This window comes from Hyperolius riggenbachi, chromosome 6 (genome assembly GCF_040937935.1).
Source record: "Hyperolius riggenbachi isolate aHypRig1 chromosome 6, aHypRig1.pri, whole genome shotgun sequence".
Lineage (NCBI taxonomy): Eukaryota > Metazoa > Chordata > Amphibia > Anura > Hyperoliidae > Hyperolius > Hyperolius riggenbachi.
In genome coordinates, this window is record NC_090651.1 from 152,904,571 (window position 1) to 152,930,226 (window position 25,656).

At 43.5% G+C, this 25,656-nt stretch overlaps 1 protein-coding gene across 3 annotated transcripts in view; it reads right to left on the reverse strand.

Moving 5' to 3' along the window:
* LOC137521181 (coagulation factor XIII B chain-like) overlaps window positions 1-25,656 on the reverse strand; it is a 268,933-nt gene that overhangs the window by 30,402 nt on the left and 212,875 nt on the right. The gene's annotated exons all lie outside the window — the stretch shown is intronic.

Consider the following 25,656-nt stretch of genomic DNA (forward strand, 5'->3'; position numbering starts at 1 on the left):
AGTAAACTCCCTTGCCAGCCGCTGCCACTCTTCATAATTGTGGAGTGGAGAGCGAGTTACTCTGAGTGTGTGTGTGCCTGCTCTCTGCCGCTCCCCCCCCCCCCCACACACACCACCCCCACCCCCCACAGCCGCACATATTGAAAACATAACATAAAAATAAAAGATGTAAAATAAAAAAAATAAATTATAATAATTATAATAAAATAACAGCCTATTGGCTGTTATTTTATTATAATTATTATAATTTTTTATAGATGTAATAAAAGATGTAAAATAAAAAAAAAAATTATAATAATTATAATAAAATAACAGCCTATTGGCTGTTATTTTATTATAATTATTATAATTTTTTATTTTTTATTTTACATCTTTTATTTTTATGTTATGTTTTCAATATGTGCGGCTGTGGGGGGTGGGGGTGGTGTGTGGGGGGGGGAGCGGCCGCCTCCCCCAGAGGGCCCACCCATGGCACCGGCCCACGGGTGCCTCTTAAGAGATACGGCCGTGAATATCATCCAGAAAAGAGAGACCAGCAAGGTAAAATTTTCAGCTGTAAAACTATATTATTCACCAGGTTACAGACAGAAGACAGCAGGGCTAATGGACAATGAGCAATAACGTTTTACAATAGAAAACTTCCAATGTACCAATCTGCTTCTCTCTGCAGGCGAAGCTGCATTTTATCAGCTTCAAGCACAGTGTTCTCCCCAGGACCAATTAGGTTCGTGGGCGGGCCGCCCGGCTATTTTGAAACCCTGCCCGGGTGCTCCAAGGCCCGTCCGCATTTCCTCAGTTCTGCTCTGCCATCACGAGCTGATATGCGCTGCTGTCCGAGCGGGTCTCCCTCTGAATAGCTGTCCCTAGTTCCGGCTGCGATGCCCGCCTGTAGAGTTCTGTCCAATCTTCAGATCAGCGGCAGCCTGCAGGCACATGAGCGAGAAGCGATGTGCGGTAATGCGATATAAACTTCAAATATAGGAAGTGAGGTCACTTCATGTATTTGAAGTCTATGGTGCACATCGCTTCTCTCTCATATGGCTGCAGGCTGCCGCTGATCTGAAGATCGGACAGAACTCTACAGGCGGGCAGCGCCGCCGGAGCTAGGGAGCACATCCTCCGGTCCCCTCCAGTACTCTTTCTCACACACACACACACACACACACACACACACACACACACACACACACACACACACACACACACACACACACACACACACACACACACACACACACACACACACACACACACACACACACACACACACACACACACACACACACACACACACACACACACACACACACACACACACTACAGTGGCCAGCCCGTGTGATCGTGGCTTTGAAGAACGTCAGCGTGAACACTCAGCTGTACCAGATCAGAAGCTGGGCTGAGGAAGTGGGTCACAGTGTTGCAGCGGAGCAGCAGGACAGGGTGCGGTGTTCGGGGTGGACGGGCGCTACTGTATCAAGGAGGGCATCCAGCTCATCATCCAGATTGTGGCTGCCAATAGGGTGAGCAGGGGGAGGAGGTGACATTGAGGAGGAAGAGGTGTTAAAGTGCAAGCACACTGGATCAGGGCAGGGGGGTGCCCTATACTCCAGAGTGTAATAATCCTAGAATGGTTGTGTATTTATAAATATAATGGTTGTAGTAATGCTGCAATGTATGTGCTGTAATGTAGCATGCTGTAAGAAGGGTGATGTGATCACTAATAAGCTGTGTAGTCTGTAGGTCGGTGCAATAATATGTGGAGTGTGGTGGGTGCTGTAAGGGAGCATACTGAAGTGCAGTAATATGTGGAATTTGATAGTGGTACAGTATTGTATGAAATGTGTCTGAGAGTGCAATAACCTGTGTTATAAGGAAATAGTATTGTTTGAGTTGTCTATTGGGAGATTTGTGGAGCTGCAGTAAAGTATTAGGTGAAGGAAATGGGGTTAAAGGGACGCATGGAACATGATAGGGGGTGCAGTAATGCATGGGACGTGATGGGTGCAGGGATGAATGGGATGTGATAGGGGGTTCAGGGATTCATGGGCCATGATAGGGGGTGCAGGATGTCCTATGCTGTAAGCAAAGTTGCCGGCCCTGCATTCCCCCGGTTGCAACCCACCCGGCTACTTTTTCATGCCACCCGGCTGGAAAAAAATTCTGGGGAGAACACTGAAGCATGTGCACAAGAAGTACTGTATTCAATTGTGTTAACCCTAGTCATGTAGTCCTTGCTTTTCTCTGTTTCTACACACTCATTTATCACAACAAATACATAATTTCCTTAAAGGGAACCAGAGATGAACGGTTCACACAAAATAAGCATATCAGTCGATAGCTTGTAAAGGATAAATGCTCTACCTGATCATTTTGCCGCTCTGGTGTGCCTTTTTAAGTGTTTTTTTTTTATCCATTATTGCTCAAGGAAAAATCCAATATGGCCGCCTGCATATATCCCTACTGCTTCCACGTTATGAGTTGTTCTAGTTGTGCTGTCTAGGCTCTATGAAACTATAGACAAGCAAGGCTGTTGCTGAAGCCTTTCATCTGTGTGCATTAATTATTCTGGCTGGTATGCTGTGTGGCTGTCTGTAGGAAGTGTAGGAAGTGTCTCTCATAGGAATGAAACTGCATAGATAATAATGATGACTGCACAGTCAGTGCAGACAGATCACACAACAACCACACTTGTCTGTTGTTTCAGAGCTTCTTTCTCAGCAGAGTAGCCCCTCCCATGTCATCAGAGCTCTGAGTATGCAAAGCAGGAAAGCTGAGCCAGGACAGGGAGGGCTTGAAAAGACTTCACAGAAGAGTGACTCAGCTATAATGATTCCAGGTCAAACCTCGACTGAATGCTCAGTCAGGGTGTAACGATTGTGGAACTTTCCCCGTGATCAGCGCACAACGCGTGCGCTGACACGGCGGAAATCCTCCACAAGCGTATATTTGCAGGCACCCAGCAAAAGGTGCTACGCACCTGTAGAGGGAAATTCCTGTCGGCAGATGGCGCTGGGGAGTGCAGAGGAACCAATCCTCTGTACCTCCACAAGTGCCAGACAGGAATTGTACGAAGCGCAGAACGCAATCGCAAGAGAGGCGATTGCGAATGAGATTGAGCAAAGGGATAGGTTGTATGTGTGTGCGCCAATCCAGTCGCCACCCCGCGACCGCGCACACACAACAGCAGATACGAAATAGGAACGCGATCGCGAGAGGTGCGATCGCCAGACGTGACACAAGGCAGATCAGAATAGAATACGAGGGTAGCAAAGGCACAGCAAATACAATAAGGAGATACGGAAAATAACAAACGCTAGCTAACCGCAAACACCGCACTCATTCGCAACAGTGCACGCAGTTATGCGCGATCTCCACGTGATAAGCACAATAGAGACAAGCACGCCTAACTAACCATTAGTTAGTCCCTAACTTTAATCTCGCTGCACCCAGAATTCTGCGTAGCAGTCAAACTAGCTTGCAACTCCAAAACTGCAGAAAGACAGGTAAAAATAGCAGCAATACCTAGACGAGCCTCTAGGGGCAGGGCAGGAGATATTGTACAAGACAATATTGACTCATCCAGAGTACAGGGTGGAGAGTCAGAACTTTCTTCAAAGCAAGAAAGGGACTCCCAAATGTCAGTGTGATTGGACATCATTTTGTTATTCATGGTACAGGGCAGGCTCAGAGAAACCCTCTCTGGACCCAGCAAAGACGCTTCATAGTCAGATTCGCAAAACGAAAGTGCTGTCTCACTCTTAGACTCGGCTAACGATGTCGAATCCGAGGAGACAGAGGGCAAAATTTGCGAATCCAGGATCGCTTTAGGTTGTGAAACTGACGCTTCCCTAGCGCACATCTCTGCGATCTGCGGAGCAGACTGCAAAGCGTTTAGGACAGAAACACTGGAGCAACTGTCATCAGGCCACAGGCCCTCACAGGTGTGAACAGGGCGAGACAAAGGCGCATTTGCAGTAGAAATAGCGACAACATCAGGAAAAACTCTATTAGACATATTAATTTTACTTTTGACGCTGCACAGTCGAGAAACTTTCCCCATAGCAGGGTCACAGATGGAAGATCTCAAAGATCTGTTTCTAAATGACAAAGGATCCCACACATCCTTGAGGAAACCGGCAGACTCATGCCAATCACAATCTGCAGGAACATCCGAGAAACAGGCATCAGATCGCACAGATTCAAACCGCACACTGTCAGGAGAGAATCCTCCAGGATTCGCACAGGAATCAACCACAGCGGCATACTCATTCATTTCAGATTGCACAAAGTCAAGATTCTCATGCTTTACCCCAGAAAGGCAGGAACAATCATCCGACAACGATGTCTCTTTATTGGAATCAATTGGTTGGTGTGTGTGCAACTCATCCAAAATCGTTTGCCATACATAGATCACCAGATCCACATCATCCTTGTCACATTCATCGGAATCAATCAGAAGGTACATAGAATCAAGACAAGCATTCAAGACATCTTCGCTTTTTGCAATGTAAAAATCGCAAAAGGCTTTCCAATCAAAATCGAATTCCTCCAGCAAGGCCCCAACATCCCAGGAAGCAAATGGGGGTTCAAACAGGCCAGTATCCAGATAATCTTCATAGGGGTGGAGTTCAGGAACAAGAACAGATTTTTTAACTGCTTTAATGTAGTGTGCGATCCTACCTATAGCAGGATCCACATAAGCTTTGGATTGGGGCAAAAAACCTGGAAACTGATCAGCAGATGCATTATAAACATCATTATCATACTGCATGGTTTTGCCCATTTCAGACTTGACAGAAATAACCTCTTGATTTTTGTTTGCTATGGGCAACGGATCTTTCCGCTGGGAAGCCTTCCTAGATCTTTTAAGTTTAGACTTAGAGGCTTTGGATGGCTGCTTTGTGGACGAAAGAGTAGATGGAACAGCTGATTGAGCTGCTGACAACAACTCATTAAGGGGGTATGGTAATTGAGGTAATCTCAGCCAATTGTGAATTAAAAAGGCCAAGAATTCCAGGGGTCTTTGACTCAGGGTGGTATGATTTAACACATCATAACCCCACATTGACATTTCGCCCCCCAACAGAATGTAGACCATTTGGGGGGCCCAGGTAGACACTGGGGTGCATTGGAATTCAGGGTTCGCTAACAGTTTCGTACACTCAGACAAAAATTTGTCTGCTGATTCAGGTTCAAGTTTTTTAAATCTCTTAAAGCTACAAGAGCCATATTCGACAAAATCGTACAAATCGGAAATTCCGTCTACACTGGTGTTTTGGGTTGGGCTGGACATTCTGTAACGATTGTGGAACTTTCCCCGTGATCAGCGCACAACGCGTGCGCTGACACGGCGGAAATCCTCCACAAGCGTATATTTGCAGGCACCCAGCAAAAGGTGCTACGCACCTGTAGAGGGAAATTCCTGTCGGCAGATGGCGCTGGTGAGTGCAGAGGAACCAATCCTCTGTACCTCCACAAGTGCCAGACAGGAATTGTACGAAGCGCAGAACGCAATCGCAAGAGAGGCGATTGCGAATGAGATTGAGCAAAGGGATAGGTTGTATGTGTGTGCGCCAATCCAGTCGCCACCCCGCGACCGCGCACACACAACAGCAGATACGAAATAGGAACGCGATCGCGAGAGGTGCGATCGCCAGACGTGACACAAGGCAGATCAGAATAGAATACGAGGGTAGCAAAGGCACAGCAAATACAATAAGGAGATACGGAAAATAACAAACGCTAGCTTACCGCGAACACCGCACTCATTCGCAACAGTGCACGCAGTTATGCGCGATCTCCACGTGATAAGCACAATAGAGACAAGCACGCCTAACTAACCATTAACAGACAAACATGAAACAGAGGACGCGAGCGCTTGCTTAACGGTTACCTCACCGAGCCTGCAGCAAGCGTAGCGGACAAGACAGACACACGAAAACAGGGACAAACGAGAGATAGGATCCACAGCACTAGCGAAAAGTAGCTAGCGCGATCCCAGAAGACAGAACAGAAGGATCCCCAGCGCTAGCGAAAAGTAGCTAGCGCGATCCCAGAAGACAGAACAGAAGGATCCCCAGCGCTAGCGAAAAGTAGCTAGCGCGATCCCAGGAGACAGAACAGAAGAGATAGCTGGTAGCAACCGCTGCACCAGCTATACTCCAAGAACAGAGATCAGAACCATTTCCTGTCGACCACCATTGGGGCAGGACAATGGCAACAGGCAAGACAAGACAGAACAGGCAATACAGATAATACAACCTGACTGGGCTAGAAGGGGAGCCTAAAGCAACCCCCAGGAATTAACTATACTAGATAGCAATGGCTGACACTCCAGCAGTGTCCATCAGGAACAGACCATGGAAAGGAAATGTCCAGCAAAGCATTCTGGGAGCAGAATGCTTTTATAGTGCCAGTCATCAAAAGAAGGCAGGTAAGGGATTTGCATGACTAATGTATGCAAATTCCTCAGCAACACAAGCTGCAAAACTGACAGAAGCTTTTCTTTCCAGAGTCCTGCAGCATGCAAATCAAAACAATGGTCAAAAAGCTGCCTGCCTGCACAGGCAGCTGAGCAAATCATCACACAGGGATTCTTATCAGAGCTGATAATGGGCAAATTAAGCAGAGAAGAATGAAACAGAGAGCAGGGTAGGTGTTTACTGTCATGTTCCCATTGATAAATGTAGTAAAATACATGAGGGTGCTTTGTCTCTGGTTCTCTTTAAGTAAATATTTTCTTCAAGGTTCCATGAAGAAATACCCAATTCCAGGAGCCACTTGATGCTAACAACCACCTACAATTTGACAGTACTCATGGCTCTGCTTTGATACCTGGCAGTCTGACTGTCTTGAGCCCCCTCTCTGCCATACTGTATGTGTGATGACATTATTTCTTAGCATGTACATGCAACACAGGGGATTCATTGTACATGAATTGCGAACAAAAGTCGAGAAATAGAATGAGGAAACATCAGCGGGAGGAAAACAGTACATTAATAGAGATGGCCTGAACTGTTCGCCCAGCGAATAGTTTGCGGCAAACAACACGTATTAACGTTCGCGTCTGTTCGTGGACATATGGCATGTTTGATTCGCCCCTATACATTATAATGGAGCCAAAAATTGACTTCTCACCCTAGATTCAGCAGACACATGGGAGCCAATGAGCTATTCCTCCCATCTGGACCGCCCCCCCACCTATCAGAAAACCAGCACAGCAGCCATTTTGCAGTCTGTGTTTGGCTTCTGTGAAGGAGACTAAGGACAGAGCATTTCTGCAGATAGGGAAAGCATTAGTTAGGCCTGTGTTCTGTGTCCCCAGTGTAGTTTCTTTCTTCTACAGTACCAATTCACCATCTACATAACCCCCAGAGCCCTTCTAAAGGCTGTGTGTTGTTCTCGTGATATTGCTGTTCAGTGTGTCCACAGAGTGCACTTTAGCTGTTACAGGCAGGTACAGTCAGTGCTTAGTGCTACAGTAGTTCACTCTTCTAATGGCTGTTTTTCTTTTTCTTGCTATTGTTATATAGCAATGCTGTGTGTGCAGTGCACCCATTAGCTTTTGGAGACAGGTCTGCTGGTCCTAGTAGTGCACCAACTTGATAAATCAATCGCCCTTGTATGGGCTGTTTTTCTTTTTCTTGCTATTGTTATATTGCAATTCTGTGTGTCCAGTGCACACGTTAGCTGTTGGAGACAGGTCTGCTGGTCCTAGCAGTGCACCGACCATAGCCCAATAATCTTTCACCACCACTTCTCTTATCTAGTATCCACTACTGCCCCCTGTATAAGCCCTCAGTGCAGAATCAGTGTTTTTTTTGGTCACTTAACTACCTCAGCCTGATCATAGGGGCTGGAAAACTACGATCGCCTGCACTCCCACGAACGTGCGCACAAGCACGGCAACCACTACACAAAGATTGCCGCCGAGAGGACTAACATTTATGCCCTGTAGGTGTCAACTAGCAAAAACAATGATTTGCTCACCTGACGTTATCACTAAAGCTCTTTGCGGTTGTTTACTCTGTGTTAAACACAGCATTTTTTGTCAGTGTGAACCCGCTCTAACCCTTACACTACCTTATCACCATGTACACACACTGGACGTTTAAAAGCACTTAATTCCACAAATTTAGGAATGTACTGGGATTTCTGTCCTTTAGAGATTAAAACACGACTCTGCGTCACTACGTAATTGTTGGTGGGACTTTTTTCATGCATCCCTCTCTGGCATGCCCCTGTCCAGTGTCCTTTGAAGTCTGAGGTTCGCTACATCACTATACAGTAACTGTCAGTACAGTGGCTTAGCTTAGGAGCTCTGGGCCCTGATGCAAGTCTTACATGGGGCCCCCCATGCACGCTATACATAACAATTGATACAGCGCACCAAAACCTGCCAATGGCAACTACAGTGTCAAGAGGTGCAAGAACGGAATAGGGAACAATTTGTTAATGTTTACCACTATTCAAAATATCCATAGAAGTGATTATTATGAGCACAGGACCAACAGGGCGCTAATACTAGTTATAAGAATTGTTGAAAATCATTCTCAAACACAATTTTAGAATAACAAGATCTACTTTAAAATATTACGTAAAACTGCTTTTATCTGCCCCTAGAAAATAACTGTACCATGGTCTCACATTAAATACACTTGTATAAGGTTTCTCTGCAGCTAAACTTACTTGACTTACTTTACTTGATTCATTTGGAGAGGAGGGAAACCTACAATATACAGATAGCCCCTGACAGATAGACCCGCCGATACGAATGGTATGGATTTTTCAAATTGGACTTTTAGTTTTTGAGAAAATCGATTTTAAATAAATTAAAGAAAAAATGGCTTTTAAACTTGTATAAGCAGGTACAGAGGACAGATGTGACACAGAGGGGGACATTGTAGGCACACGGGGGCACAAAGGAGGGACAGGGGACAGAGATAGCACATTGTTCCAACTTAAGAACAGATTCAGGTTAAGAACGAACCTACTATCCTATCACTATACCCAGCTCGTTTGTTAACCGAAAACTACCTGTATATGGTCATTTACTTTGTACAGTTTTCAAAGCAGGTATTAGGCCTGTGGCTTACTAAAGATTACAAATCATTCTCAAAACCACTAGCATTTTTTAGAGCAATTTTGCTGCTAAATATAGAGTGATTTCTAGAGCGATTTTAGAGTATGCGATTTTAGCCCCTGCATTCCCTGAATGAAATTTCTCAGAAAATTCTGCAGGCACCGCAATTGTAATCTCCAAATCACAATCGATTTCCAAATCCAAATCGCTCCTGTGGAATCAACGCCATAGGCCTTCATTAGCCTATCGCTTTTGGAATCGCTGGCAATTTTTAGAAAGCAGAAATCACTGCTGAAACAGCTCTAGCGGATCCAGGCCAAAGTTTAGTCTTAGTTTCATATACTATGCTTTGGCATGCACGTTTTCACATAAGAGGGTATTACAGGGTAATTCAAACAATTACGTGGACCTTTGTATGGTCACCTCTATTGTCTAACCGTGGTCTCTGTTGGAAGTTCCTTGTACTAAATTAATATAGTCAGTTTGTGAAGAGCTAAAGTCAGTTTGTGAAGAAAGTATAAAAAATTAAAAATTTAAATTGGGGTTTATATCTTAATTTATGCATTCAAAGATCGGTGCTAATTTTTTTTTAACCACTTGCCGACCGCGCACTCATAACACGCGTCGGCAAAGTGGCAGCTGCAGGACCAGCGACGCACATCTGCGTCGCCGGCTGCAGGCTAATTAATCAGAAAAAGAAGGCTAAATGTAACACAAGCGGAAATAATCTGCTTTGTTTACATTAGTACAACGCTGCTAACAGTAGCAGCATTGTACTAGATCAGCGATCCCCGGCCAATCAGCGGCCGGGGATCGCTGTCACATGACAGGCAGGAGCCTGTTAGAGGCTGCACAGGACAGATCCGTTCCTATGCAGCCTCCGATCTCCGGGGAAGGGAGGGAGGAGAGGGGGAATCCTGCGGTGGAGGGGGCTTTGAGGTGCCCCCCCCCGCCAGCCACACGCAAGCAGGAGCGATCAGACCCCCCCAGCACATCATCCCCCTAGTGGGGAAAAATGGGGGGCGATCTGGTCGCTCTGCCTGTTGTTTGATCTGTGCTGGGGGCTGTAGAGCCCACCCAGCACAGATCAGCGAAATCAGCGCTGGTCCTTAAGGGGGGGGGGGGGGTAAAGGCTGGGTCATCAAGTGGTTAAATAAACACATGATGTACCTGCAAATAAATATTACAAACCTACCTCACCATCAATTCCTCTCAGAAGCTCACCATTTGCTTCTAAGGGCTCAAACCCACTAGCAGCTTTTTCTAAACGCGGCTAGTGATTTGAAAAAGCTCTTGCTAATGCAATGCTATGGGGGATTTTTATAGAATCACATCACTCAAGTAGGATCATTCCCATAGTATTACATTAGCAAGAGCTTTTCAAAGCAAATCACAAAGCATTCAGAAAAGCACTCCTAGTGGGTTCCAGTTGAACTCAAATAATGGCAGGACTCGTATTTTAATGTGAAGATTTTATCTATAAAAAAAACTGTTTTTAGTACCTTCCAATAAAAATAATCACTAAAATAAATTGTTCCTGAAGAGAGGATCCCAAAATACATTTTATAAGATATGGAGCAGCTGGCTATCGAAATTTGAGTTTGTTATGAAACTTTTTGATATTACCGTACTTAAATGTTCTTTAAATTATGTTAGGCAGGGGCATACCTGTGTTCTATAGAGCCTATGGCAAACACGGAAATTGCGCCCCCCCCCCTCCCCTCAGTCAGAGTAACATTCCCCTCTAAAAACAGTGTCTTTTCTCGCTTACTTGAGTTATGGTTGCCTGTGTTTTTGGTCTTGGGATATTGCTGAAGTTACTTTTTTGAAAATATCTCTTCTTATTCTCACTCTGTCCTGTTTTCTAACACTAAGTCAACTGCACCCTATATGCATGAATTAAGTAGCCATGTTCCCCAAATAACAGAATATATCTGATTTGAGGTCTGAGTGATGGAGAGGCACGAGGGCAGGCATGGTGGTGCAGAACAGGAGCAGGCCCATGATACTGTGGCGCCCATGGCATGGCATGGCACTGCCGCAGATAATATAGATGGGGGATCTGTGGATGAGGGGAGATTGCAATGAAGGGGGGAGGTGTTTTGTTTCTATTTTTTTTTGTACGTGCAAAAAATCAATAAAACTATTTCACACAAAAATAAGTTGCTCCTAAATAGTATAACTTTACCTTTTCTCTTTTTGTATTATGTTTAGTACTTTTAGGTTATTTCTTGCTGAAAAGGTTTTAACTAGATTAAGTGAAAAACAGGTGAGTTAATTAACAAGAAAAGTTTTGTAAATCAATCAACCCCATTTATTTATTTGAATTTAGCAACCATGTGTATGCTCAACCAAACTACAAGATACAGTGGCTTGCAAAAGTATTTGGCCCCCTTGAAGTTTTCCACATTTTGTCACATAACTGCCATAAACATGAATCAATTTTATTGGAATTCCACGTGAAAGACCAATACAAAATGGTGTACATGTGAGAAGCGGAATGAAAATCATACATGATTCCAAACATTTTTTTGGGGGTGTGTGTAATTATTCAGCCCCCTGAGTCAATACTTTGTAGAACCACCTTTTGCTGCAATTACAGCTGCCAGTCTTTTAGGGTATGTCTCTACCAGCTTTGCACATCTAGAGACTGAAATCCTTGCCCATTCTTCTTTGCAAAACAGCTCTAGCTCAGTCAGATTAGATGGACAGCGTTTGTGAACAGCAGTTTTCAGATCTTGCCACAGATTCTCGATTGGATTTAGATCTGGACTTTGACTGGGCCATTCTAACACATGGATATGTTTTGTTTTAAACCATTCCATTGTTGCCCTGGCTTTATGTTTAGGGTTGTTGTCCTGCTGGAAGGTGAACCTCCGCCCCAGTCTCAAGTCTTTTGCAGACTCCAAGAGGTTTTCTTCCAAGATTGCCCTGTATTTGGCTCCATCCATCTTCCCATCAACTCTGCCCAGCTTCCCTGTCCCTGCTGAAGAGAAGCACTCCCAGAGCATGATGCTGCCACTACCATATTTGACAGTGGGGATGGTGTGTTCAGAGTGATGTGCAGTGTTAGTTTTCCGCCACACATAGCGTTTTGCATTTTGGCCAAAAAGTTCCATTTTGGTCTCATCTGACCAGAGCACCTTCTTCCACGTTTGCTGTGTCCCCCACATAGCTTGTGGTAACCTGCAAACTGGACTTCTTATGCTTTTCTGTTAACAATGGCTTTCTTCTTGCCACTCTTCCATAAAGGCCAACTTTGTTCAGTGCACGACTAAAGTCCCATCTACACGATACGATTCTTTGTGATTCAATTACGGTTCTATTTACGATCCAATTAAATCCCACATGTCCGATCGGGATTAGATTTGATTTAATTCGATTCGCCATTGTTTTGCAATGGCAAATCGAATTGAATCGAATCCCGATCGGACATGTCTGATTTAATCGGATCGTAAATAGAACCGCATAAAAAATCGTATTGTGTAGATTGGGCTTAATTGTTGTCCTATGGACAGATTCCCCCACCTGAGCTATAGATCTCTGCAGCTCGTCCAGAGTCACCATGGGCCTCTTGACTGCATTTCTGATCAGCGCTCTCCTTGTTCGGCCTGTGAGTTTAGGTGGACGGCCTTGTCTTGGTAGGTTTACAGTTGTGCCATACTCCTTCCATTTCTGAATGATCGCTTGAACAGTGCTCCATGGGATGTTCAAGGCTTTGGAAATCTTTTTGTAGCCTAAGCCTGCTTAAAATTTCTCAATAACTTTATCTCTGACCTGTCTGGTGTGTACTTTGGACTTCATGGTGTTGTTGCTCCCAATATTCTCTTAGACAACCTCTGAGGCCGTCACAGAGCAGCTGTATTTGTACTGACATTAGATTACACACAGGTGCACCCTGTTTAGTCATTAGCACTGATCAGGAAATGTCTGACTGCACTGAGACCAAAGGGGGCTCAATAATTACGCACACCCCACTTTGCAGTTATTTATTTGTAAAAAATGTTTGGAATCATGTATGATTTTCATTCCACTTCTCACGTGTATACCACTTTGTATTGGTCTTTCACGTGGAATTCCAATAAAATTGATTCATGTGTGGCAGTAATGTGACAAAATGTGGAAACTTCAAGGGGGCCGAATACTTTTGCAAGCCACTGTATTACAAGATAATTCTGAGACCTATGCTAAGCGTGGGTCTCAGAATTATAGAAAAGTTCAAACTTCTTATTATGCAACCAGTAAATTCATATTGAAACGTGCTATAATAGTGTTTCATAGTTTTTAAATTATGTCCCTAGTGCATTGTATGGGGATAATATATAATTTGGAAGTAAGACCTTGTTCACATTGCGTTCGGCTCGCATGTCCGTCCACGTCGGGCTGTTTTTGAGGCTTTTTTTTTTTTTCCAATTCCCGGCACTTGGGTGAGTGATTCGTTTTTGTGCTTAATGGTTTTCTAAGCGTTTTATTTTTGAGAGCGGTTTTGTACTTCACTCCCTGACAGAAGTCAGGAAGGGAACTCTTTGACCCAGAAAAGAATAAACACAATTATTTATTCTTAAAAGCGTGAACGCAATTGCTACACAAACCGATTTTGTGAGCGTTTTGCGTTTCTCCTATACTTTCCATTGAGGCGAAATCACCTAAAAAATGGTTCATGCACTGCTTTACTGAATGGACAGTGAACGACCTTCGCTGATATGACCCTTCTCATCGACAGTCATTGCACAAGCGTTTAGTGGACGATTTTAAAAATCGCCCGCGTGTAAAAAAAAACGAAAACTCCTACATTGTGAATGAGCCCTAAAGGTGTATTTTTTCTGTGTTGTGTTTCTTGTTTTCACATTGTACCCTAACAATAATTACAAGCCATCATTTGCAAAAATAAAAGTAATATACCCTCATGGCATACATATAAAAAAAAGCTGAGTCTCTAAGGCACATGTGTCAAACTCTAGCCCGCGGGCCAAATTTGGCCTGCAGCGCCAGAAAACTTGGCCCGCGGCTGGTTTTTTAATTAACATTACTAGTGGCCCGCGGTGCTTTGAAAGTTGGCCCGCAGCCACTCTAGCGGGCCCGCACTGTTCCGCCAAAAGATATTCATTTTACCCTGTTCTAAGACCTTTTGCCAGGAACAAATCACTGCCCTTGATTCTCTTTTTCAATTCTTGTGTGCACCGCAGCTATAGGCAGAGCGGCCACACAGTGAGAAGGATCAAGCTTTCCCCCCGCCCTCCAATCAGAGGCATTCTTTTTTTCTGCTGGTGCCTCCCTCCAGCCAATAAGAGAGAGGCAGCCAGCTGACTGAGACCGCCCCCACTAACTCCGTGCAGTCAACCAGTAGCAGCTATAGGTGAGAGAGAGCTGCGTGTCTGCTCAGGACAGTGTCTTCTCCCCCAGTCAGCCAGGTATAAAAGCATTGTGTTTTTCAGGGTGAGAGGTGTCATCTGCTCCGGGGGTATACGACCTCTGCAGCTAAGAGCAGATGACACAGAATTCCTTACGGTGCTGTGTATGTGACATATTGCAGAGCCCTGACAGGCATGGCAGGGCTGCATGTCACACACAAACTGCTGGCTGCAAATATATGGAAATCAAATAAAAATTAAAGGAAACCTGCTATGCCTGGCTACCTAAACTGGGGCACCTGCTATGCCTGGCTACCTAAACTGGGGCACATGCTATGACTGGCTACCTAAACTGGGGCACCTGCTATGCCTGGCTACCTAAACTGGGGCACCTGCTATGCCTGGCTACCTAAACTGGGGCACCTGCTATGCCTGGCTACCTAAACTGGGGAACCTGCTATGCCTAGCTACCTAAACTGGGGAACCTGCTATGCCTGGCTACCTAAACTGGGGCACCTGCTATGCCTGGCTACCTAAACTGTGGCACCTGCTATGCCTGGCTACCTAAACTGGGGAACCTGCTATGCCTGGCTACCTAAACTGGGGCACCTGCTATGCTTGGCTACCTAAACTAGGGAACCTGCTATGCCTGGCTACCTGTACTGGGGCACCTTCTATGCCTGGCTACCTAAACTAGGGAACCAGCTATGCCTGGCTACCTAAACTGGGGAACCTGCTATGCCTGGCTACCTGTACTGGGGCACCTTCTATGCCTGGCTACCTAAACTAGGGAACCAGCTATGCATAGCTACCTATTCTTGGGCTCCTATGCCTGGCTACCTGTACTGGGGGCACCTATTCTTGGCTACCTATACTAGGAGCAACTATACCTGGCTTCCTATACAGGGGTCAATTATACCCGGCTACCTCCCTATACTGAGGCTGTTTTGTTTTTCTGCACCGTGGCTATAACGTGCGGTGCAAATTGTGGGGTGTAGTGCGATCATACCAAATTGGGGAGGGGGGGGGGGGGGGATAAATATACTTGTCGGCCCTCGACCTGTTCTACATTTTACATTTTGGCCCTCCGTCTATTTGAGTTTGACACCCCTGCCCTAAGGTAATGATTTATGTATATGTATCCTGTTTAGAATTCTGTCACTTTGTTTTATTTTGACCAGCTTTTTTTTTTTGGTACTGAATATATGAAAATAAAAATCATTGCTGTTTATTCAGTTTGTCACTAAACATAATTCGTAAGACATAGGCCTCAACCCAACCCCCCCCCCCCCCCTAAAATCTATTCTACAACTTTTCATGATTAAAAGCATACCCCATATATGTCATCTGATAACTATCTGGGCATCTAGAATGCCATTAATGACCAAGTGTCCATGTGGCTTTGGACACAAAGTATTTTAGCAGCATACTTTGTTTGAATAGCTCCAGTAGAGTCTGGACAGCAGAAAAAGGCCATATATGTCATCATTACGGAAAGCTAACAACCAGGGTTATTCAAAAGTGGGCATTTTGTAAGCTAAGACTCATGTAATTTTGCTGAAACTTTCCCAAGTTTGATCATAACTTAAAAATGTCATCTTTATTCATATTTAATTGAGTTTGTCACTACCTATTTTTTATGGGACAGGGGTTCAAGCAATAAGACTCATCAAAATTTATTTTACAACGCATTATGATTAAAATTAGGTTGCATACACGTCATTTGATAACAACCTAAATGCACAGCAATCCATTATTCTCGAGGTGCGCCTATGGGTTTTTTGTAAGGAAATGTTTTGCACTACTTTTTACAGTGCCAATCTCTGTTTGCATTGCCCCAGAAGAGTCAGGACATCAGAAAAAGGCAACAAATGTCACCACTGTGGAAAGCCACAACCAGGGCTATTCAAAAGTGGATATTGTGTAACCTACCGACTCGTGTAGTTTTGCTGAAACTTTCCCAAGTTTGATCATAATTTTGAAAATGACATTTTTTTTTTATAATGGATTGCGTTTGTCCCTACCTATTTTTTATGTGACAGTGGCCTAGCTAACACATCAAAATGTATTCTACAACTCATTATGATTAAAATGATGTCACATATAGGTAATTGGATAACAAACTGGATGCACAACATTCCATTATTCTCAAGGTGCGCCTATGGCTTTTTTGCAGTTCTTTTAGACAGGAACTGGTTAGTGTTAGGAGCAGGTGGTGGGTGGTTAGGGTTAGGAGTAATTGAGGGGTGGTTAAGGTAAGGTATAATTAGCAGAGGGTTCAGGTGAGAGTTAGGGTATGGTGGGTGATAGCAGAAATTTAAATTACTAATATTCTACTATAGTGAATAATAGAATATTGGTGAAATGACCAATATTCTATTACCGTTATTTCATGCCCATTACCTTCATTTTTGTTCCAATTTTTCCTCACATTGAAATTATACACCCTGTTTATGCTTAACACTAACTTTCCCCTATCTATGCCTAACCTGAGCCACCTCAGAATACAGATGTGAGGCAACAGAGAACTGCTGTGAAAGAAGCACAGTTAGAGAAAGGCCACATTTGTGTCTGCGGAAAACACTGGTGTTTTTCCCACTCAATTTTTGCGTCCTTTGTGCGTTGTTGCGCATGCGTCATCCACCATAGACTACCGACACCTGCTAGCAGTCTATGGGAACTGAATGCGCATTGCAATTTTATGCGGCAGGGAATCAGTTCTTTTACTAGCACGAATTACGGCCCGGAGAACGAATGTGCGCATCGCCATTTAAAAGCATTTTGTGCTATTTTGCATTGTGCAAAATCACACGTGCATTTCAAGAAAGCTTGACTAATTTAACCACTAGCCGACAGTGTCACGCCGATGGGTGTAAGGTCCGCTCTGCCTTCAGTCTCCCAGCCGCTAGGAGACTGTTAGACGGTGAAACCAATGTCTAATTACCCTGTACAGCGCTGTGATCTAAGGCAGTGCTGTACTGGGGACAGCCGTGTGACATGGCTGTCCACTCCAGAGGCAGGGAAGTGATCGGCTGTCATAAGCTGAAGCCTATGACAGCTGATCACAGGGATTGGCTGGTGGGCCAAGTATAAAAATAATAAAAAAAATGCACAAATGTATTTAACCTATTTTGGTTCCTAGACGTAGAAACTACGTCCAGGAAACATGCGCGCTCCCGCGGCCAATTGCGCTCCCGGCCCGCGGTTCGTTAGCCAGGCAATCAGTGAATCGGGCTATGGTGCCCGATCACTGATTCCTCTCCCCCCCTGAAAAAGCGACAGCTTCTCTCGGAAGCTGCGCCTTTTCTGGCTGTTACCTCCCCCGTGCGTCGCTCTAAGCGTATGTTACGCTTAGAGTGACGTCATGTAAACAAACTCATGGCCTCCATCTTGTGGCCAAAAAGTAATACTACAACTAAAAGTAAAAAAAAAAAAAAATTAACACACATTTACATTATAAACATATTGTTTACATCCCACCCTCCCAAAACTACCTAAATAAAATGTTTGATATAAAAAAAAAACATTACAATAAAAAAAAAACGTAAATCTTTACCTAAGGGTCTAAACTTTTTAAATATCAATGTAAAGATGATATATTTCTATATTTTTTTTATTTTAAACTTGTAAATAGTGATAGATGCAAAACGGAAAAAATGCACCTTTATTTCCAAATAAAATATTGTCGCCATACATTGTGATAGGGACATAATTTTAATGGTGTAATAACCGGGACATATGGGCAAATACAATACGTGAGTTTTAATTATGGAGGCATGTATTATTTTAAAACTATAATGGCTGAAAACTGAGAAATAATGATTTTTTCCGTTTTTTTCTTATTCTTCCTGTTAAAATGCATTTACAGTAAAGTGGCTCTTAGCAAAATGTACCCCCCAAAGAAAGCCTAATTGGTGGCGGAAAAAACAAGATATAGATCAGTTCATTGTGATAAGTAGTGATAAAGTTATAGGCTAATGAATGGGAGGTGAACATTTCTCAAGTGAAAATGACGGAACGCGAATGGGTTAATAAATAATGAAATAAATATTTATAAAAAACAAACAAACATCTTGGGTACGACCAGACCCCACCAACAGAGAGCTCTGTTGGTGGGGAGAAAGGGGGGGGGGGGATCACTTGTGTGCTGAGTTGTGCGGCCCTGTAGCGAGGTCTTAAAGCTGCAGTGGCCAATTTAGTAAAAAATGTTCTGGTCTTTAGAGGGTTTTAACACTGTGGTCCTCAAGTGGTTAACATTGTTACTTGTTTTTATGAATGGCAATTCTTATTACTGGCTGTAACAATCTTCACTCAAATATAAGCTAACTACTAACGTGACGATGTATCGGGGATCAGCGATCGTTAACCGATCCATCTTCACTACCATGGTAACAAAGGCGCAAATGATCATTTAATCGTGTTAAAATGCTCAAGCTGGGCAACGGGGATCTGAGCAATCAGTGATCCATCATGACAGTCGTAAACGCCGCACGTCGGTAACCATCGTTTAGCTAATTTTCGTTAAACAATGTTCACGATATCACAAAAACAATAATTTATTGTGAATAAGTCGCCCACTGTGAAAAAAACAACGCAAATATCACATCGTGGGTACAGATCTTCAGGCACACTAATTGGTTCAGGGACCTCATGATCTCTTGCACCAATCATTGCTTTGGGGGGACATGAACACTTTTTTAAAATATTTTTTTTTTTTACATTAAAAAACATTTTTTTCAATGAACACTGTCTCTTTCACAGACAGAGTTCATTGAAGGGACAGGGAGGACACTGATTGGCCAAGAGATCACATGATTCCTTAGACCAATCAATGCAGCCAGAAGGCTCAGGGGATCACATGATACCTTTGACCGATAAGCACTGGGGTCATGCGCACGTGCATTAGGAAGCAATTACAGGAAGTAATTACTTTCTGTAAATTTTAAATGGAAAGGTTGCCTACAAATGCGCTCCTCATTCTAATAAATTACTAATCACCTTACTACACTTTAGCTCTATTGGATCACTCCTGCACAAAAGGTGTGTGTATCACTTGAAATAATCAATGAATACAGAAGAGGGAAACCGAGAGCCCAATATAGTGTAGTAAGTACTGCAAAAATGGATATGTGTAAAGAGTACAATATATATACTCACAAGACAGGGTTACCTCCGGGCAACCACTGTATAGGCAGGTGAGGAGATTATCCTGTCCCCACTCAGGAATAAGAAGTCGCTCTCTGTAGACAGGAAAAAAGGGTTATCCCCCTCCAACAAGGGTGGATAATTAATATTATGTAGAAAGAACAGAGGCTCCAGCAGGATAAAATCAGGTAATAAAACGTTTAAAAGTGCTTTGGAGGCAGCGGTGGACTTACCTCCTGTAAGCAGACACTATAAACTGTCAGTTCAAATCTAAATAAATTTTATTGGCATACTCCAAGGGGGGCGCAACGAGTTTCACAGGTGTAAACCTGCTTCCTCAGGCAATATAACATAGGAGCATACAACTAGGGACAAAGGCAAAAGTAGGTGTACATCAGAACCAAACCACTGTATAAAGATATAGTAATAATATAGCAAATAAACATAGGCGTACCATATTAGTGTATTGTGTAATGTAGATAGAAACATATGCATGTATGCATGGTGTGTCTGTGGGTATGGGTGGTGGTGTAAGTGTGTGTGGGGGGGGGGGGGAGGAAAACAGGGGGGGGGGGGTTGTGGGGGTTTAGTGACTAATGATTATTTGCATGTGCAAACAGTATGAAAATAGTTGCAAACGTATGCATCAAACATAATGGTATGGCCAAAAAAATTTATGTGAAACAAGGGGGGAGGGGGGAACCTGGGAGTATGTATGTGCAAACAGTATGAAAATAGTTGCAAATTGTGAGAAAACGTGGAAGAGCCGTCGCAAGTGCTCAGAGTGAGGCGGCTGATTCCGCGTCTAACATGGCATCTGGAGTGTTTAGACACGCGTCCACTAGCGGGGCGGAACACGGAGAAACCGCCGCATGCCTAGCAGTCAAAGCGTCGGAATCCGCGTCCGACGCGGCAGTCGGTACGCATGGGCCTACTACTGACACAGTGGCTGAGCGCGGGGAAGCCGCCGCATGCTCGGTTGGCGGTGCGGCTGGCCCCGCGCTCGAACAGGCTGATACATTGCAAAACATGTCTGGTGTGGCTGGGACTGATAGTCCACACAGGTTCAGAAGGACGCACGCGCGCGCTGAGAGGCAGAGCTTATATGACACCCAGAGGAGAGTCAGCTGACCAGGCCGGTCAGCTGACAAAACCATCTGTTCTCATTGGTCCAGCACTTAGGGGAGGAGCTGGGAAGCACTTTGGGTATATATACTGGGTGCTGGGCACTCCTCTGTTGTCTGGCGTTGCGATCACTACGTGGTAGCACTCAGAACTTGTCAGTATCTGTGTTTATTAGACCAGTTTCCAAGGTGTTGATGGCCAAGGATCTCACACCTTAGTCTAGGAAATCTGTTATTATCTGTATTATATTCTAGATCAGTTTCTCAGGTGTTGACGACCAAGGAACTCACACCTTAGCTTAGGCATTGTGGATTATTTGTTATGACCTTCTGCTTCCCTGACAATTATTCTGATCTCTGATTTTGTACCTTTGTCATTCTGATACTCTGTTGCCAAACTCTGCTTGCCTTAGACTCCGCATCTGCCTCCTGTCTCTGTACCTTATCTGTCTGTATGTTTACGACCTGGCTTGCCCGACCTCAAGAACTATCTCCCTGTTAGAGATAGTTCACAGATCTGTCAGTGACACTTCCTTATTGGTGTCACTCACGTTCTGTCCTTCCTACTCTCAGCCTGACTCCTCTCTAGGGAGAGTCCAGGTTAACGGAAGGAACTTGTATCTGTGCAGTACTCTTTACTGCTTCTGTACCTGCTCCAGGTGCAATCCTCAAAGTATTACTGTTACATCAAACACTCTCATTACTCAGGTGTCCAGAGGTTAGAGATATATCTGATTATCGGTGATACTGCAGATCATCAATAATCGAGTATATATCTGCATTCTCGGTGATACTGCAGATCACCGGTAATCAGATCCTCTCTGTGTTACACCGACCGTTACACAAATGTATTAATCAAACATAATGGTATGGCCAAAAAATGTTTGTGAAACAAGGGGGGAGGGGGGGACCTGGGAATAGAGCTTATATGGTGGTGATAGGGATGAGGGGGGAAGCTGATCAATACAAAGTAATCTAAAATGGAACTGAGCATAAAACAGGTCTAGGTGGATAATGGTGTGAATAGTAAGATAGACAGAGATGAATCAAGCACTTACCAGTAAAAGGTCCGGGTAACACCTGGTGCCTCAGTGCCAAGGTGTCCAAAAACTGTGGATGGAATAGTGTGATAGCCACGCCTCCTGTCCAATCAGGGAGTGGGGCGGTGCAGTGGTTTCCCTCCAGAATGAGGGAGTGTTGCTGATTGGATATGACAAAAGAGGAAGTGCCTTTGTGGCCATATTGCTCCAGGGCATCTTGCCCTTTGTTTGTAAAAAGTAAAGTATGGGCTGCTAATTAAGCCCAGGTCTATAATACTTTCACCATGAGGATAAATAAAGGGAAGGATTTGTTATGCAAAGGTGAAATTAAATTAAATGTACAAAATAGAAAAGAAAAGGAAAAAAAGCACAGATGTGTGTATATGTGTGATATGGGGTATCACAATGGTGGTATACTGACCCCTGCTGGACAAAAAAAAAAAGGAAGCTAACAGGAAGATACAAGATGAGACTCCATGATATTGTTATGAGTAGTGTCGTATAGTATAAATCAATTAGAAAATGATAAAAATCAGTATAAATTACAGCATCTGATGTGAGTAAGGAAAATTAAAATACAATCAGGATGCAAGAATAGATAAAACATTGGAGTACGGAATCAATTCTGACAATATAAAAATAATAAAAATAATAATAAAGATAAAACAGAAACATTAAAATTAAGAGAGAAGATATGATAAGAGGCGACTAGCATAAAAAGGTTATTTTGTACGGTAGATTTGGATCAATAGATTTTCTCTAATTGTTCGTTGAGGCCCTCGGGGACAAGGGTTCTCAACATTTGTATGCAAAACATTTCTCTGGTTTTTAAACGTTCAAAAGCATCCAAGGGATTTTGGTGTACACTTTCTATAAGAGTAATGTGAAATAGACTTGGGTCGCTGTTGTGGTGGGTGCTAAAGTGTCTAGAAACGCTGTGTAGTGGGAAGTTTTTTAGTATATTACGTTTGTGTTGGCCTATTCTACTTCGTGCCGGTTGGGTGGTACGGCCAACGTACTGGAGGTGGCAAGGACATGATATGACATAAATAACGTATCTGGAAGTACATGTGATGTGTTCCTTTATCTGGTATTCAATGTTAGTGATATTGGAAGTAAACTTAGTGGTAGTATTAATGAAAGTACATGCTAAACATCTGGCATTACAGGGAGCGCATCCTGGTGTTAATTGTTTTTTGTGGATCTATGGTCTCTGATATTGGGCGTAGGCGACTAGGGGCCAAGATGTTATGTAGATTGGGCGCTCGTCTATATGTGATGGCTGGTGTAGGTGGTAGTAATGGACGAAGGTAGGGATCCTGTAGTAGTATCTCCCATCTGTTATTTAGAATGGATCAAATTTGAGGATGCTGGGCATTGAACCGTGTGATGAAACGAGGGTAACTGTCTTTAGTGGGGCTGTTGGTCTTGGGTGATGTGGTGTGGGGCTTGTGGACCTTAGCTCTGAATTTGGCGTTTTTTATTAGTTTTTTGGGGTATTTGCGGGACAGGAATTTTTTTGTGAGTATTTCGGATTGGGTGTTGTCACGTAGATCTGTGCAATTTCTATGAATTCTCTTGAATTGACTGTATGGTGTATTGGTGGTCCAGGGGTGGTAGTGAAAACTTTCGAAATGGATGTAGTTATTTGCATCAACTGGTTTAAAATACGTTTTTGTTTTTATGCAATTTGAGCCGATGAATAGAGTTAGATAGAGAAATTCTATTGTATCGGGGTGTTGGTGGGATGTGAACTGAAGGCCTGCTGCGTTTGAATTGAGGTAATCTATGAATAATGAGATGGAGGAGGTGTTACCTTTCCAGATAAATATTAAGTCATCTATGTAGCGTTTATAGAAAACGATGTTCTGTGAAAATGGATTATTATATTTTATTTTTTGTACTTCAAAGAGACCCATGGATAGATTTGCATAGGAAGGGGCGAACGACGACCCCATAGCTGTGCCGTTTGTTTGATGGTATATTTTGTCCATGAATGTAAAAATGTTATTGTTCAGAATGAATTCAGTGCATTGGATTAGAAAGGACTGTTGGATCTGTGGCATTAGTGGATTAGATGACAAAAAATATTGGATAGCTGATAGACCGTAAGAATGGGGTATGTTTTTATATAAAGAGGTGACATCGCATGTGAGCCACCAATAATCAGGTTGCCAGGACATGGAGCTGAGTAGTTGTATGAGATTTGAGGAGTCTTTGAGATAGGAATCTAGGGACTGTACATGATTCTGTAGGTGTTGGTCGAGGAACTGTGACAGATTGCTGGTGAGGGAATTTATGCTGGAGATGATAGGACAGCCAGGTGGTTTAGACAGACTTTTGTGAATTTTCGGTAGGTAATAAAAGAATGGGGTTTTTGGTTGTGTGTTGATGAAAAAATTTCTTTCGTTTTTGGTGATGATATTATTGAGCAATGTGTCATTGATAAATGATTTCAAAGTTTTATTGAGTAGACTAGTGGGGTCTGTGTCCAAGGTCTCATAGTAACGAGTGTCACCTAGTAATCGCCCCCTTTGTCTGCCGGTTTTATAACTAAATTGTGGTTATTTTGTAATGTTTTCATGGCTGATTTTTGAGAATGGTTAAGATTGGATGCAGAAAAAGGTGTGTCTCTGTGGGTCTGTTGTAGGTCGTGAAGCACAAGAGAATAAATGGTATCAATATAATTACCTTTGGAGGCTACAGGATAAAAACGTGACCTACCTTTTAGGTTGGTGGAGATACATTTTTCCGTATTGATTTCTGACGGGGACACAGTACGGAGGGGTAGTGTATCATCAGTGGTGATAATGAGGGCGGAGTTGTTGGTGGTGGGGGGTGGCTGCAGTTTTTTAATGGCAAAATGTCATTTGAGGGTAAGTTTCCGGATATAGGAGTTGAGATCTGCAAAGATTTAAAAAATATTGGATTGGTTGGTGGGGCAAAAGGATAAACCTTTTTCTAATAGTGTGGTTTCGCTACAGGAAAGGTGATGATCGGACAGGTTGAATATGCATTTAGTTTGTTGGTTTGTGGATATAGGGGTGGTGGTTATTGCTGTTTGTTGCTCTTTTCTTTTCCCTCGTCTTCCTCTTTTTCTGAGTCGGACAGAGGTCTTTTTTGGGTCGGTTGTAGTATGGAGTGGGCTGTTTTCGGGCTGGGTAATTGGGTTGTTAAAATGTTCTGGGATAGGGTGGAGGGGAGATCTAAAAAAGATGAGGTAAGATTGGTGTTAGTCCTGTTAGTAATCGTTTGGGACCTAGGGGTATGTTTTTGGAGGGTTGAAAGTATGTTTTAATCGAGGTTTGTGAGGTGTGGTGAAATAGTTTGGTATTTTTGTTAATGATTGGGGGTGTAATGATAAACTTGTAGTGGGATTACCACCTCCAGTACGTGGGGTGGAGGTGATGGATTTGTGTGGAGGTTTGTGTATCTGTCGTTGTGGTTTTGGATGTGTAGTAGAGCTAGTGGTGTAATTAAAGCTGTTTGGTGGTGGTGTGGTGGCAGTGAAGGGTAGAGTGATGGTGTCTTTGTGAGCTGGGATAGCGTCCTTGGGGTGTGGTATAGGTGCCAGAGTGCTCGTAGGTGGCTGTGCAGGTGGGGGGGGGGGGGGGGGGAGTCGTAGGCAAAGTGTGATATGAAGCAAGTGAATGCCATACTCACCAAAAAGCGCTGTTTGCTGACCTGCTACTGGTTAGCAAGACAATCTGGTGAAAGGCTTGATTTGTTATAAGGTGGTGGCACACTGGGTGCTTTGATGTGTTAACGGGGAGCACTTAAGCTGGTGATCATACCCTTCTATAGCAGTATCACGCTATTGCCATTCCATTTCCTTTTTAGTTTTAGTTTAGTTTAAAGTAGATATGAGATATTGTTGAGCTCTCTGCATATTACCCCAACTTCATTAATTACTT